Source organism: Malania oleifera, chromosome 5 (genome assembly GCF_029873635.1).
Source record: "Malania oleifera isolate guangnan ecotype guangnan chromosome 5, ASM2987363v1, whole genome shotgun sequence".
Lineage (NCBI taxonomy): Eukaryota > Viridiplantae > Streptophyta > Magnoliopsida > Santalales > Ximeniaceae > Malania > Malania oleifera.
In genome coordinates this window covers 90,537,076-90,550,975 of record NC_080421.1, presented here as the reverse complement: position 1 = coordinate 90,550,975, position 13,900 = coordinate 90,537,076, and positions in this window count along the sequence as shown.

The following is a 13,900-nucleotide window of genomic DNA, read 5'->3' as shown; positions in this document are numbered from 1 at the left end:
TCTGACTCTGGGCTACTACACCTCTCTGTATGCTACTCTCGATCACCATAGCCCTGTCCACTATCTCTAAAAAGGTCTAAGCTCGGAAACCTACCACCTGCTCATACAAGTTCTGTCTCAGGCCCTCCTCAAACTTCCTGACCTTCCTCTCCTCATCTGGCACCATATACGGGGCGAACTGGGATAGCTCAACAAACCTCGCTGCATATTGCTACACCATCATAGACCCTTGTGTCAAATATAGAAATTCCGATGCCTTTGCACTCCAAACCGTAGCGGGAAAGTACCGCTCGAAGAAAATCTCCCTGAAGTGACTCCACGTCATCACTACAGGGTCAGGCCTCTGCTCCTCAAGTAATCTCACTGACCTCCACCAGCGCTTTGCTTCCCCAGTCAATTTGAATGTAGCAAATAATACTCCTCACTCGTTTGTACATGAGAGGACTGTCAGTATATCCTCTATGTCCTGAACCCAATTTTCTGCTACTAGTGGGTCCACTCCTCCAGCAAAAACGGTTGTTGCATATGCGTGAATTGCTCAATCGTGCAACTCCACTCTCCTGAGCTCCTGACCATCTCAGCCATCACCTGCTGAGTAACACTACGGAACACTACATCAGGGTCTGAACCACCCATATTGGAAGGCCTTACTCCATCACCTCCCGTATTTGTGTTGCTGTTTCCCAGATCCATCCTACAAAGGAAATAGCTAATCTCAGCGTACAATTACTATCACACAACCCATACACCGCTATAACTCATAAATTACTTTTCTATCCACATCCTTAATCCCTATTTAAGACTCGGTCCTACCACTCAGAAACAAGACCCAACGATAGTATCCATCGTTTTCCTAAAATCGTCACCTTAGGAAAAACACAGAAACAACCCCAGTACTCCTATCTCTAGGCCGCAAGATAGAATCCTAAAATCTCACCTAATCCTCTAACAACCACTAACTCACATTTCAATCTACCCATCTCCTATTCCCCTTGAAATCCACTCCTATACACTAGTATTGTATTCCGCTATCCACTAAAGTCTACCAAACTTAGCAACCTAGGCTCTAATACCAAACTGTGGCGAGCCCTGATTTTCGTACAATTTTTTTTCCAATAATAAATGAATTTTCGCTCTTCATAAACATCCATAAACTGGCCACGTCAACAATCCTACTATCGTTCATACGACCCGACCCGCATTAGGTACTAAGTAAAAAATTATTTTATTTATATAACCTAACAGCGGAAGACTAGTATATTTATATCATCCAAAATACAATACTCAGAGTATCAACTTACATATATACATAATACTATCTCATACCCAAAAACAATACAACCCTAGGGAATTACACCTCCCTAGTCCACCAAAAACTCACCCTGTGTGTGTCAGGGTTCCACCTCCCTATGATCACGGAGCTCTATCACCCGATCTATCCCTGTTCCTTGAAAAATTTAGATAATTTGGACGAGACACATGTCACGCTCCGAACCCAAAAATGGGACCCGAGGGTGAAAATAAAATCTAACCTGTCCCTGTATCATACAAATCATCACAGATACAGTACAAAGGATGAGGGTCCGACCCCGTGGGGTTCCCAAGCACCCTAAACACATCCAATCATAATCATATACGCAGCGGAAAAAGTCATTCTATATCAACATATGCAGTACCATACCAGAGTCTATACAAGAGCAGAACATGGCTCTAACAAAACGTACAAACTGGGTGCCCAAATACAACTCAAAAAGGAAACCCAACAAAACTACAATTCTAGCACTTACCCAAGCGCTAACGCAGTACACCAGCCATTACGCTCCCTACACCAGGACGCTAGTTCCGGTTACCCGAAGGACCTGTAAAAATGTACGTACAGTAGGGGTGAGACACCTCTCAATAAGGAAGAACATAGGTTATATCGGCGTGTGGCATTTGAGCGTTATCATGATACAACATACACGTCATTAAATGCATTCCAATACTAATTTACACAGTGCATACACGCACACATACGATGGCCATTTATACGTAGCCCCATCACAATACATACACATGATCAGTAATCCTCAGTGTCGTCACACTCTTCGGCCCGAAGCCGGCTCGCGACATATGGCGTTGGCCCGTAGCCAACCCACGAACACGGCGCCACCGGCACATGGCTAGTCCCCGACTCCCATGGCATCGTACCGGCGCTAAACTGGTGGATCCACACCCTTTGGCCTGATCTGCCGAAATAGACTCATGCCCTCGGATATAGAGCCAGACACTCTTGCCCACATGGCAGGCGATAACATGCCCTCAGATATAGAGCCGGACACTCTCAGTACCTGGGACAATTTCGGAACCGCGTTCCTACTAGCATTTTAATATATCGCACACACATGCATGCTCATATAACCAAACAAACCACACTCATTTGGTAATCTAAATTGTGGTTTTCCAAAAAAATACAATTTAAACAAAGTCCAGGCACGACCATTTCAATATCACAGTACAAATCACACATATACTCAGTTTTCAACAAAACCCGAGATTCAGCCCGTCGCCCCCTTTTTCCCAAAACTGTAATAATGAAAAACCCATAGTTTTTCCCGTTAGATCTCCCCAAATGAGTAGCCAAAACACACACAAGACCGTGGACCACAGTTCCACCTAGTCCGATTTCAAAAATAACCAATATAAACATAGTTCCCCTTACCTTAACCTCGTAAACAAATCCCGAACTCCAAGGTCCCTAAACAGCGAATCGAGTTCCAAAACCTACAAATCACAGTATAGAATATGTTCACAAGACAGTTACCTACAAATCTACCGGATCAGAATTGAAAACCGAGCCTTACCTCGATTTTACGCTGAAACCCAAAAATCTCCGAAATGAGATTCTGCTCCGTAAAAGTTGTAAAGAATCCTTCCACGATCCTCGTAGTAGCTTCCGTTTTCCGATTCTGTCAACGATCGGTGAAGAATTATAGAGAGAAGGAGTAGGAAGAGGTTTAGAGAGAGAGAGAGAGAGATTTGAGATTTCTTAATGAGGAAGCAAAGGAAATTTCCTTTTATAGCCCTTTGACCCGGCAATTTCCAATTTTGCCCCTCTTAATATTTAAACTCATTTTTCATATTTGGGGTTCTTACAGTCTCCCCTCCTTACAAAAATTTCGTCCTCAAAATTTGCCATCTCTCATTCCCAGATTCATACATACAATCAAATACATAGACACAACTCAAGAGCGAACTGGCGATCATCACAGCGCAGTCCCATCATACACATACACATAGACACAACTCAAGAGTGAACTGGCGATCACCATAGCGCAGTCCCATCATACACATACACATAGACACAACTCAAGAGCGAACTGGCGATCACCACAACGCAGTCCCATCATACACATACACATACATACCCTCACTTATGGCGGAGGAATACTGTGGTTACATATACAACAGTCTCAGGAGTTCACAATACTCACACTCTCGACTACTAACCACCTATCCCAACCCACAGTAGGATCATGTACAAGTGCTCAAAATAACTGTGGATACTTCTGGTGTATTTTCATTTCCAGTTTCCAAGAAGCTTCCTCAATCTCATGGTTTCACCACAATACCTTCACTAACGGTATCTCTCTGGTACGAAGCTTCTGAACTTTACGATCCATAACCTAAACAGGTATCTCCTCATATGCTAAAGTATCCTCAATTTCCAACTCATCATAACTAATCACATGTGAAGGATCCAACACGTACCTCCTCAACATGGAGACGTGAAACACATCATAGACCCTCGAAAGTGTTGGAGGTAATGCAACTCTGTAGGCTACCGAACCCACTCGCTCAAGTACCTCGAATGGTCCGATATACCTCGGGCTCAGCTTGCCCTTCCTACCGAATCTCATCACTCTTTTCATCGGAGCAATACACAGAAATACCTTACCTCCCACTTCAAACTCTAACTCACGGCGGCGAACATCTGCATAACTCTTCTGCCAACTCTAAGCCAATTTAATCCTCTCTCGGATCAAACCCACTTTCTCAGACGCTTGCCACACAAGTTTAGGTCCTAACACCTGATGTTCACCAATCTCATCCCAACACAAAGGAGATCGACACCTCCGACCATACAAAGCCTCGAACGGTGTCATCTCGATACTAGATTGGAAGCAGTTGTTATAAGCAAACTCCACAAGTGGCATAAACTGTATCCAGCTACCACCGAAGTCTAACACACAAGCTCGCAACATATCTTCCAATATCTAATCGTCCTCTCTGACTGTCCATCAGTTTGGGGGTGGAACGCTGTACTGAAAGTAAGCTTCGTCCCCAATGCCTCCTACAAGCTCATCCAGAATCGGGAAGTAAACCTCGAGTCCCGATCTGATACTATGGACACCGGTATCCCGTGCATTCTCACAATATCATGCACATACAAATCTGCTAGCCTACTCAAAGGATAGCTAACTTTCATCGGTATGAAATGAGCAGATTTCGTCAATCTATCCACGATCACCCAAATAGCATTCTGCCCTTGAAGCGCTGGTGGCAAATCGGTTACAAAATCCATGGAAATATGCTCCCATTTCCACACCGGAATAGGCAAAGGCTGCAACGCCCCTGCCGACCTCTGATGTTCAGCTTTCACCTGCTGACACGTTAGACACTGCTCCACGAACTGAGCAATCTGCCTCTTCATACCAAACCACCAGAAGGTCTCACGCAAGTCCCAATACATCTTTGTACTACCAAGATGTATCGTATACATAGAACGATGTGCCTCCTCTAGAATCATCCTTCTGATCTCATCATTATTCAGAACACACAGTCTGGTCCCAAACCTCAACACACCTCCTTCAGAGATGTTAAACTCTATAGCCAATCCTTACTGTACCTTTTCTATAGCCTCTGCCAACTCTGCATCACTAGCCTGCGCGGCTTTCATACGCTCAAATAGGGTCGGTTGGATCACCAAACCATCAAAATAAGCCCGCTGATCACCAACCACCAACTCTATACCTGAGCTCTCCAAATCCGATCTGATGTGACACTAAGTTACAACCGCAGATATAGCTGTAGGTCCTGACTTCCGACTCAACGCATTAGCCACCACATTTGCCTTCCCCGGGTGATAACTGATCGTGCAATCGTAGTCTTTAATCAACTCTAGTCACCGCCTTTGCCTCATATTCAACTCCTTCTGCGTGAAGAAATACCTAAGGCTCTTATGGTCAGTGAAGATCTCACACTGCACCACGTACAAATAGTGTCACCAGATCTTCAGTGCATACACAACAGCAGCCAACTCCAGATCATGCGTAGTGTAATTCTTCTTATACTCCTTCAGTTGCCGAGAAGCATACACCATAACCTTATCCTACTGCATAAGCACACATCCTAAGCCTTTCAGAGACGCGTCACTATAAATCACAAATCCACCATCCCCCGAAAGAATGGTCAAAACTGGAGCAGTAACCAGCCGGTGCTTCAACTCCTAAAAGCACTGCTCGCAATCATTGGTCCACTCAAACTGGACTCCTTTCCTAGTCAATCGAGTTAGAGGTCCATATAGTTTAGAGAAACCCTCTACGAACCGACGATAGTATCCCGCCAGTCCTAGAAAACTCCGAACCTCCTGCACATTCTCTGGCCTTACCCAGTTGACCACAGCTTCAACCTTGATAGGATCAACTGATATTCCATCCCCAGTAACCACATGGCCTAAGAATGCAATCTGACTCAACCAGAATTCATATTTCTTCAACTTAGCATATAACTTCTTCTCTTGCAGAATCTGTAACACTAACCTCAAATGTTCCACGTGTTCTTCCGTACTCCTCGAGTATATCAGAATGTCATACCACCACGAACCGATCTAGGTACTCATGGAAAACCCTGTTCATCAGATCTATGAACACCGTCGGAGCATTCGTCATCCCAAAAGGCATGACTAAAAACTTGTAGTGGCCATATCTGGTTCGGAAAGCCGTCTTCGCTACATCCTCCGCTCTAACCCTCACCTGATGATATCTTGACCACAAATTGATCTTCGAAAAGACCTGCGTCCCCTGCAACTGGTCAAAGAGATCATCTATACGAGGTAAAGGATAACGATTCTTCACAATTACCTTGTTAATCTCACGGTAATCAATGCACATCCGCATCGACCCATCCTTTTTCTTCACAAACAGTACTGGAGCTCCCTAGGGTGAAACACTAGGTCGAATGAATCCCCTGTCCATTATTTCCTACAATTGCTCCTTCAACTCTCAAAATTCTACTGGAGCCATCCGGTACGGAACTTTAGAGATCTGCGCCTTACCAGGCAGCAACTCTATCGCAAACTTCACCTCACGATCCGGGGGTAAATCGGGTAAATCATCTAGGAACACATCCGGGAATTCGCTGACTACCCGAATATCCTCGAGTCTGAACTCATCCCGCGGCGGTTCCTCCACACAAGCTAAGTACCCCTGACATTCGTCCAAGAGTAGCCTCCTCACCTGTAGTGCCGATAGAATCTGTGGCGCTAAACGCACACACGATCCCATGAACTCGTACTCCTTCTCCCCAGGAAGTCTGAAAACTACCGCTTTTCTACGACAGTTGATCACGGAATAACTGGAGGACAACCAGTCCATCCCCAGAATGATGTCGAACCCTGGCATATCGTATACCACAAGATTCATCGGTAACAGTTTTCCCTGAATTTTCACTGGGCAGTCTATCAACATCTTCTTATAGAAAGATACACTCCTAGATGGCGTAGTAACAGCTAATACCTCATTCATGTCTTGGGTCTCAATCCCACACCGTCCCACAAAATTTACAGATACAAAAGAATGGGTTGCACTCGAATCAAACGGAATAGAAGCTTTATTCGAAAGCAATAATAAGGTACCTGTCACCACGTTCCCTGCATGCTCAGAGTCCACTGGAGTAAGAGAATATACTCTGGCCGGAGCTGTATTCGTTTGAGCGGTTCCCCAAGGTATCTAATTACTCCCTTGGTCCCCACTAACTGTAGGCACGTCTTGCCTCGGTGCTCGACAATCACGAGACATGTGGCCCGGCTGGCCACAATTGTAGCAACTACCCCCAAATGACCGGCACTCTCCCTTGTGCCACCCATGACATCTGGTACAACAACCACCGGTCTGGCTCATCTGAGAGTCCTGGCGCTCAGTATTCTGGCGGTAACCTGAGCCCTTGCTCCTCTTCTTCCACGATCCCTTATGAGATCCTATTTGAGAACCAAAAGGTACCATCCTCTTCCTCGATTCCTGATCCACCTCGTCCTCTCGGATACCAATCTTGAGCACCATGGCTTTATCCACCAACACTGAGAACTCGTGGATCTGAAGCATACCCACTAGTCTGCGGATATCCTTCCTCAAACCCTTCTCGAACCTTCGACTCTTATCATACTCGCTCGAGATCATACATGGTGCAAAGAGGGACAGCTCTATGTATCGAGCCGCATAACCCTGAACCGTCAAACTCCCCTGAGTTAGCGTAGAAAACTCATCCTCCTTTGCATCTCGTACGGAAGCCGAGAAGTATCTGTCAAAGAACACCTCCTTGAATCAGTTCCACGTCATCTCCTCAGGACCAACTCTTTGCTTCTCCAAAAGATTCACCGCTGTTCACCATCGACCCGCTTCCCCAAACAGCTGGAAGGTAGCATAAAGAACTCGCTGCCTATCCGTGTAGTGCAGGACCTCAAAGATCCTCTCGGTCTTTTCCATCTAGTCCTCTGCTGTCGTCGGGTTAGGTCCTCCAGAGAACGTCGGAGGATGCATGCGTGTGAACCTCTCAATGGTGCACCCCGCAGCAGTAGGAGAGCGCTCGCTTCTCCTCACACTCCGCCCGATCTCCCGTAATACCTGCCTTGTCAAACCCTAAGGCACAGAAGGAGACTCATCACTCGCAATCTCCTCGGAGCCACTTCCCAGATTATTATCCTTGGGCTCCATTCTGCAACACAATAGGAATCTATCAGTATCCTTATAACACATACAGTTAACACAATGATCTACACTAATCGTGTTAATCTATCAGTATCCCTATAACACATACAGTTAACACAATGATCTACACTAATCGTGTTAACTACTTCCTGCCAGGTCTAGGTCTGTCCTATCACACCGACACAAAAATCATCAATGATCTGCCCTGCTTTTATAGGGATCGTCATCCCAGGAAAAACACGGAATACCATCGACAATTCCCGGTCTAGCAACCGAATAACCCTTAACTAACTTTACTCATATCCACATCCTATACTCTGCTATGTACTCATACTAAGCCTAACCAAGTCTACAAGATCTAGTAACCTGGTTAGCTCTGATACCAAGCTGTCACGTCTCGAACCCGGAAATGGGACTCGGGGGTGAGAATGTAACCTAACCTGTCCCTATATCATACAAATCATCACAGATACAGTACAAAGGATGAGGGTCCGACCCCGTGGGGTTCCCAGACACCCTAAACACATCCAATCATAATCATATACGCAGCGGAAAAAGTCATTCTATATCAACATATGCAGTACCATACAAGAGTCTATATAAGAGCAGAACATGGCTTTAACAAAACGTACAAACTGGGTGCCCAAATACAACTCAAAATGGCAACACAACAAAACTACAGTCCTAGCACTTACCCAAGCGCTAACGCAGTACACCGGCCATTACGCTCCCTACACCAAGACGCTAGTTCCGATTACCCGAAAGACTTGTAAAAATGTACATACAGTAGGGGTGAGATACCTTTCAGTAAGGAAGAGGACAGGTTATATCGGTTTATGGCATTTGAGTGTTATCATGATATAACATACACGCAGTTAAATGCATTCTAGTACTAATTTACACAGTGCATACACGCACACATACGGCGGCCATTTATACGCAGCCTCGTCACAATACACACACATGATCAGTAATCCTCAATGTTGTCACACTCTTCGGCCCGAAGGTGGCCCGCGACATACAAGCGTTGGCCCGTAGCCAACCCGCGAACATGGCACCACCGGCACATGGCTAGTCCCCGACTCCCATGGCATCGTACCGGCGCTAAACTGGTGGATCCACACCCTTCAGCCTGATCTGCCAGAATAGGCTCATGCCATCGGATATAGAGTCGAACACTCTTGTCCACATGGCAGGCGATAACATGCCCTCGGATATAGAGCCAGACATTCTCAATACCAAGGAAAATTTCGGAACCGCATTCCTACTAGCATTTCAACATATCTCACACACATGCATGCTCATATAACCAAACAAACCACACTCATTTGGTAATCTAAATCGTGGTTTTCCAAACAAATACAGTTTAAACAAAGTCAAGGCACGGCCATCCCAATATCACAGTATAAATTACACATATACTCGGTTTTCAACAAAACCCGAGATTTAGCTCGTCGCCCCCTTTTTCCCAAAACTGTAATAATGAAAAACCTATAGTTTTTCCCGTTAGATCTCCCCAAATGAGTAGCCAAAACACACACAGGATCGTGGACCACAGTTCCACCTAGTCCGATTTAAAAAAGAACCAATATAAACATAGTTCCCCTTACCTTAACCCCATAAGCAAATCCCGAACTCGAAGGTCCATAAACAGCGAATCGAATTCCAAAACCTACAAATCACAGTACAGAATATGTTCATAAGATAGTTACCTACAAACCTACTGGATAAAATTGAAAACCAAGTCTTACCTCGATTTTACGCCGAAACCCAAAAATCTTCGAAACAAGATTCCGATCCGTAGAAGTCGTAGAAAATCCTTCCACGATCCTCGTGGTAGCTTCCGTTTCCGATTCCGTCAACGATCGGCGAAGAATTCTAAAGAGAAGGAGTAGGGAGAGGTTTAGAGAGAGAGAGATATATATATATATATATATATTTGAGATTTCTTAATGAGGAAGCAAAGGAAATTTCTTTTTATAACCCTTTGGCTCGGCAATTTCCAATTTTGCCCCTCTCTTAATATTTAAACCCATTTTTCATATTTCGGGTTCTTACAACACATCTCAGTAAGAAGGAATAAATTGTTCACAGTGTGTGACCATATGAGTTCAGTTATAACATGCTTTACTTTTCAAAATCACATTTCACCTAAGAAAATACATTGGCAAATATAGTCTCATAGTCATATAGATACACAACACAAGCTTTTATAAGCTTTAAAAATCATTTCGCAAAATCAATCATTCCAACACATTTTTACCTGCGGAGTTCCTGAGAATAGGGAAGATTACCCGCCCATAGAGGTAGCTTCCCTCTGCCCTAGCACGTTATGCAGTCGGGTATGACCACATCTGATACCTATTCGAGCACTCACCTTACTCCGTAAGCCCTCAGGCGTAGAATTTCACTTCACCTTAATTATTTATGTCATTTACTCCCACATATCATTTCTCATATTTAACATTCTTTATTTCTCAATTTCTATTCTTTATTTCATTTCACATTTTAGTCAATTTTATCATTCTTTCACTTTCCGTTTTCATTTTACTTTCTGGCTCATGAGTATCCTTGGTATCAAATACTAACATCGCGCCTGTAACTCATGGCCACCGTAAGAATCTTTCTATCCACGTCATGCTTCCCCCTATGGTCAAGGTTGTGCGACCTGAAGGCTGGATCTAACCGCGGTTGGCCGACTCAGTTAGATCAAAGTATCATATCACATATCGCGTCTGTAGTACGATTGACCGACCTATAACCCTGATCCGGACTCAGGGGGCCCAACAATCCTACAACAATGGCTCAATCGACTATCACGCCACACACTCCAAGAGTCCGTATGGTTGCATAACACCACTAGCAACAGTATCGTGCTTAATATTATAACCATCTATCAGGGTTCACTACCACATACCCGCAATTATTATGCGGTATTGGCATTTCATCAATCATATTTTAGTATATCACAATTTAATTCAATATAAATATTCTCATCATTTTCTGTGCACATTTCATCATCTCGTAATAATATATATATCATATTTCACTTATTTTCACATTTTCCCAAAATACTCATACCAGTAATTTGTACAAACTCATTTCTCATACAAATAATTTCCACTCACAAATAAATACCACATTTCATTATTTTTCACTAATCACATCAATCATTCTCATTTCAATATTTTCACAGAAAATGCCCATCGTTATATTTCACATTTTTCAACACATGTCACGTGCCACACAATTTTCATCTAATATTCATAATATATTAGTTTCAGACTCCAAAGCATCACAAATTAATATTACTCAAATGCCACACAATTTATCTGATATTTGTATCATAATAATTTTCAGGCAAAATACAAATGCTGATTTTCATAAATTAATTCATACGGTAATTCTAAAAATGCTGCTATAATTTATTCCACTTACCTGACTTATTGAGAGTCTCGTTAACACCCAAATCTTACGCTCTTGGCGCCCGAAACTCAACTCCTGTAATTTGTATTTTTCCCAAATTAATTAATTCATTTCCCCAAAATAATACCCATTTAGCATTCCCTAGGTTCCATGTACTTCAAATTAACATTTAAACCAATATTTGACACCCCCACTTAATTTTCTAAATTTTTCCTGCGGGTCCTAAAATTACACCCGCGGCGCTCACTCGGACCCTAAATTCCAAAAATTCTACTTCAACTCCAAATACTCAATATTTTAACATTTCTAAATTAATCCTACTTAATTAAAAATAAGCTCCTTAATAATTCTCATACCCAAAATTTGAGGTTTTGCCCACGATGATCCCACGAAAATTCTGTCTCACTAGACTTGTAGAGAATCATCCCTAGATTCTCGTGGTGGTGTCTGTTCGTCAATCAGACTTATAATTTACAAGAAATTAAAGAAAAAGAGAAAATTGGCTTACCCCAGGAGATACGTCTACGCTGCTCCTACCACCGATCTGCTCCGGTAGAAATGACGACAGCCGAGAATGGGGCTCAACGGTATCTTCTGATTCTCGATCGGTCGAAAATCCACTATGTAACTGAGGAGAAAGGGAGAGAGAACGAGAGAGAGAGAGAGAGAGAGAGAGAGAGAGAGAGAGAGAGAGAGAGAGAGAGAGAGAGACAGAGAGAGTTTAGAGAGAACTGGGCGCTCTCTGCGTTGATCACCTGAATAATATATTTTATTAATAAAATAAATAAATTTAACTTAATTAATTTATTAATTTATTAATTTATTATTTTTTTTGGAATCACCCCACTAATCTTGTATAGTCTTTTTTGAGGTTATTACAGAGAGAGAGAGAGAGAGAGAGAGAGAGAGAGAGAGAGAGAGAGAGAGAGTATGTGTGTGTGTTTTGGATTAATTAACCATTAAGCAAAGAAAAATGATATTTATAGAGCTCTTGACCCGGTCAAATTCATCGACGAAGCGGTGCCTTTGTCGACGAACCCCAACCCGATATTTTTCCAGCCGCTCTGGATCCCTTGGTTGCCGAGGCTTTAAATTTCGGTAACAAACCTTATAAGGGCCTTCGTTGACGAGAACCTTGGCTTTGTCGACGAAGCCTGCTAAAATTACATTTTTACCCTTTTCTTTTTTTTATGGGTTTAGGTCTCTACACTTTGTTGCCAATAGATGTGGAGAACTTAAATCCTCGATAGGATCCAATTAAGTAAAAATACAAAAAAAACTCTTCTAATGAAAATTATAAATAAACATTATTTATCACAACACGAAACCTTTGTTTATTATACATTAACTCTTTACTTAATTTATTATGCAATATTAAACTCCACGTGACTAATTCATATAACTTCATCAAATTTATTAAACCCCTCTCAAACCATACAATATTTTTTAAAAAATAATAGCAGCTAGGAAGGTGAAAATTAAAAGATATTCAATTTATCTTTATTAACAAACTCATGACACTTCATTTACATAAAATTGGCATACCGATGAATTTGAAAAGTTTCGGGTACTGAAAATTGTAAGTTTCTGTAATTACGAACTTTCAACCAAAACTTTAATTTTTGGGCCACTAAAAATATTCCTGCAAATTTAAAAGTACCCGTGCCTAAGAAAAGTTTTGAGGCCTTGAATCGTACTTAGTTGCTAATTGATTGTTTTCTCTCTCTCTCTCTCCTTTTTTTTTTTTTTTTTTTAAGTTAGGCGCAATAGTTTTATTTTTAGAATTTTCTAATTTATTATGAGTTTTGGTCTTTTTAATTTTATATATTTTTATGTTAATTTTATAATTTCATAATTTTTTATATTTTTCAAATTTTATGATATTTTAAAATCTCTTTACCTTTTTTAAGTTTTATAAATCTTTTTGATTTTATTTTTATTTTTTTGTTTATGACTCCAGCATTTTTTATTTTTATATTTTCTGCCTTTATTTTTTAATATTTAAATAACATTTTTTGACGATTTATTTTAATTTTCTGCTTTTTCTATCTCGGTTTTCTGGCTTTTCTAAAATTTTCAAATTCCTATTTTTATTTTAATTGTTTCTAACTGTTTTTAAGTTTAAATTTTTTTTCCTTTTGAAAATAAGGCAACCAATTTGTAAACAAAGTCCCATTAACATTCCAAGAAACTTGGAGTTCCCATAAAAATAAATAAATAAATAAATAAACACTGCATTAGTTTCCATATTTTGAATTCTGAAATATTCTCAAAACAAAAAGGATGCGCCCCGAAAGGAAACCCGAAATTTTCTTTCCAATAATTTCTCAACCCTCCCTTCCTCCCTCTACGAATATTCAATTGCTTCGTTGCATTCCACTCCATGCAAACCCTACCCTCACCCTCACCCTTCTTCACACTGCATTCTCTGCTTTGCAGAGCAAGCAGCAACCGTCTCTGTTTCAATTTCCTGTTCGTGGGTGAATCCAATCTTACATCAATTTTCATCA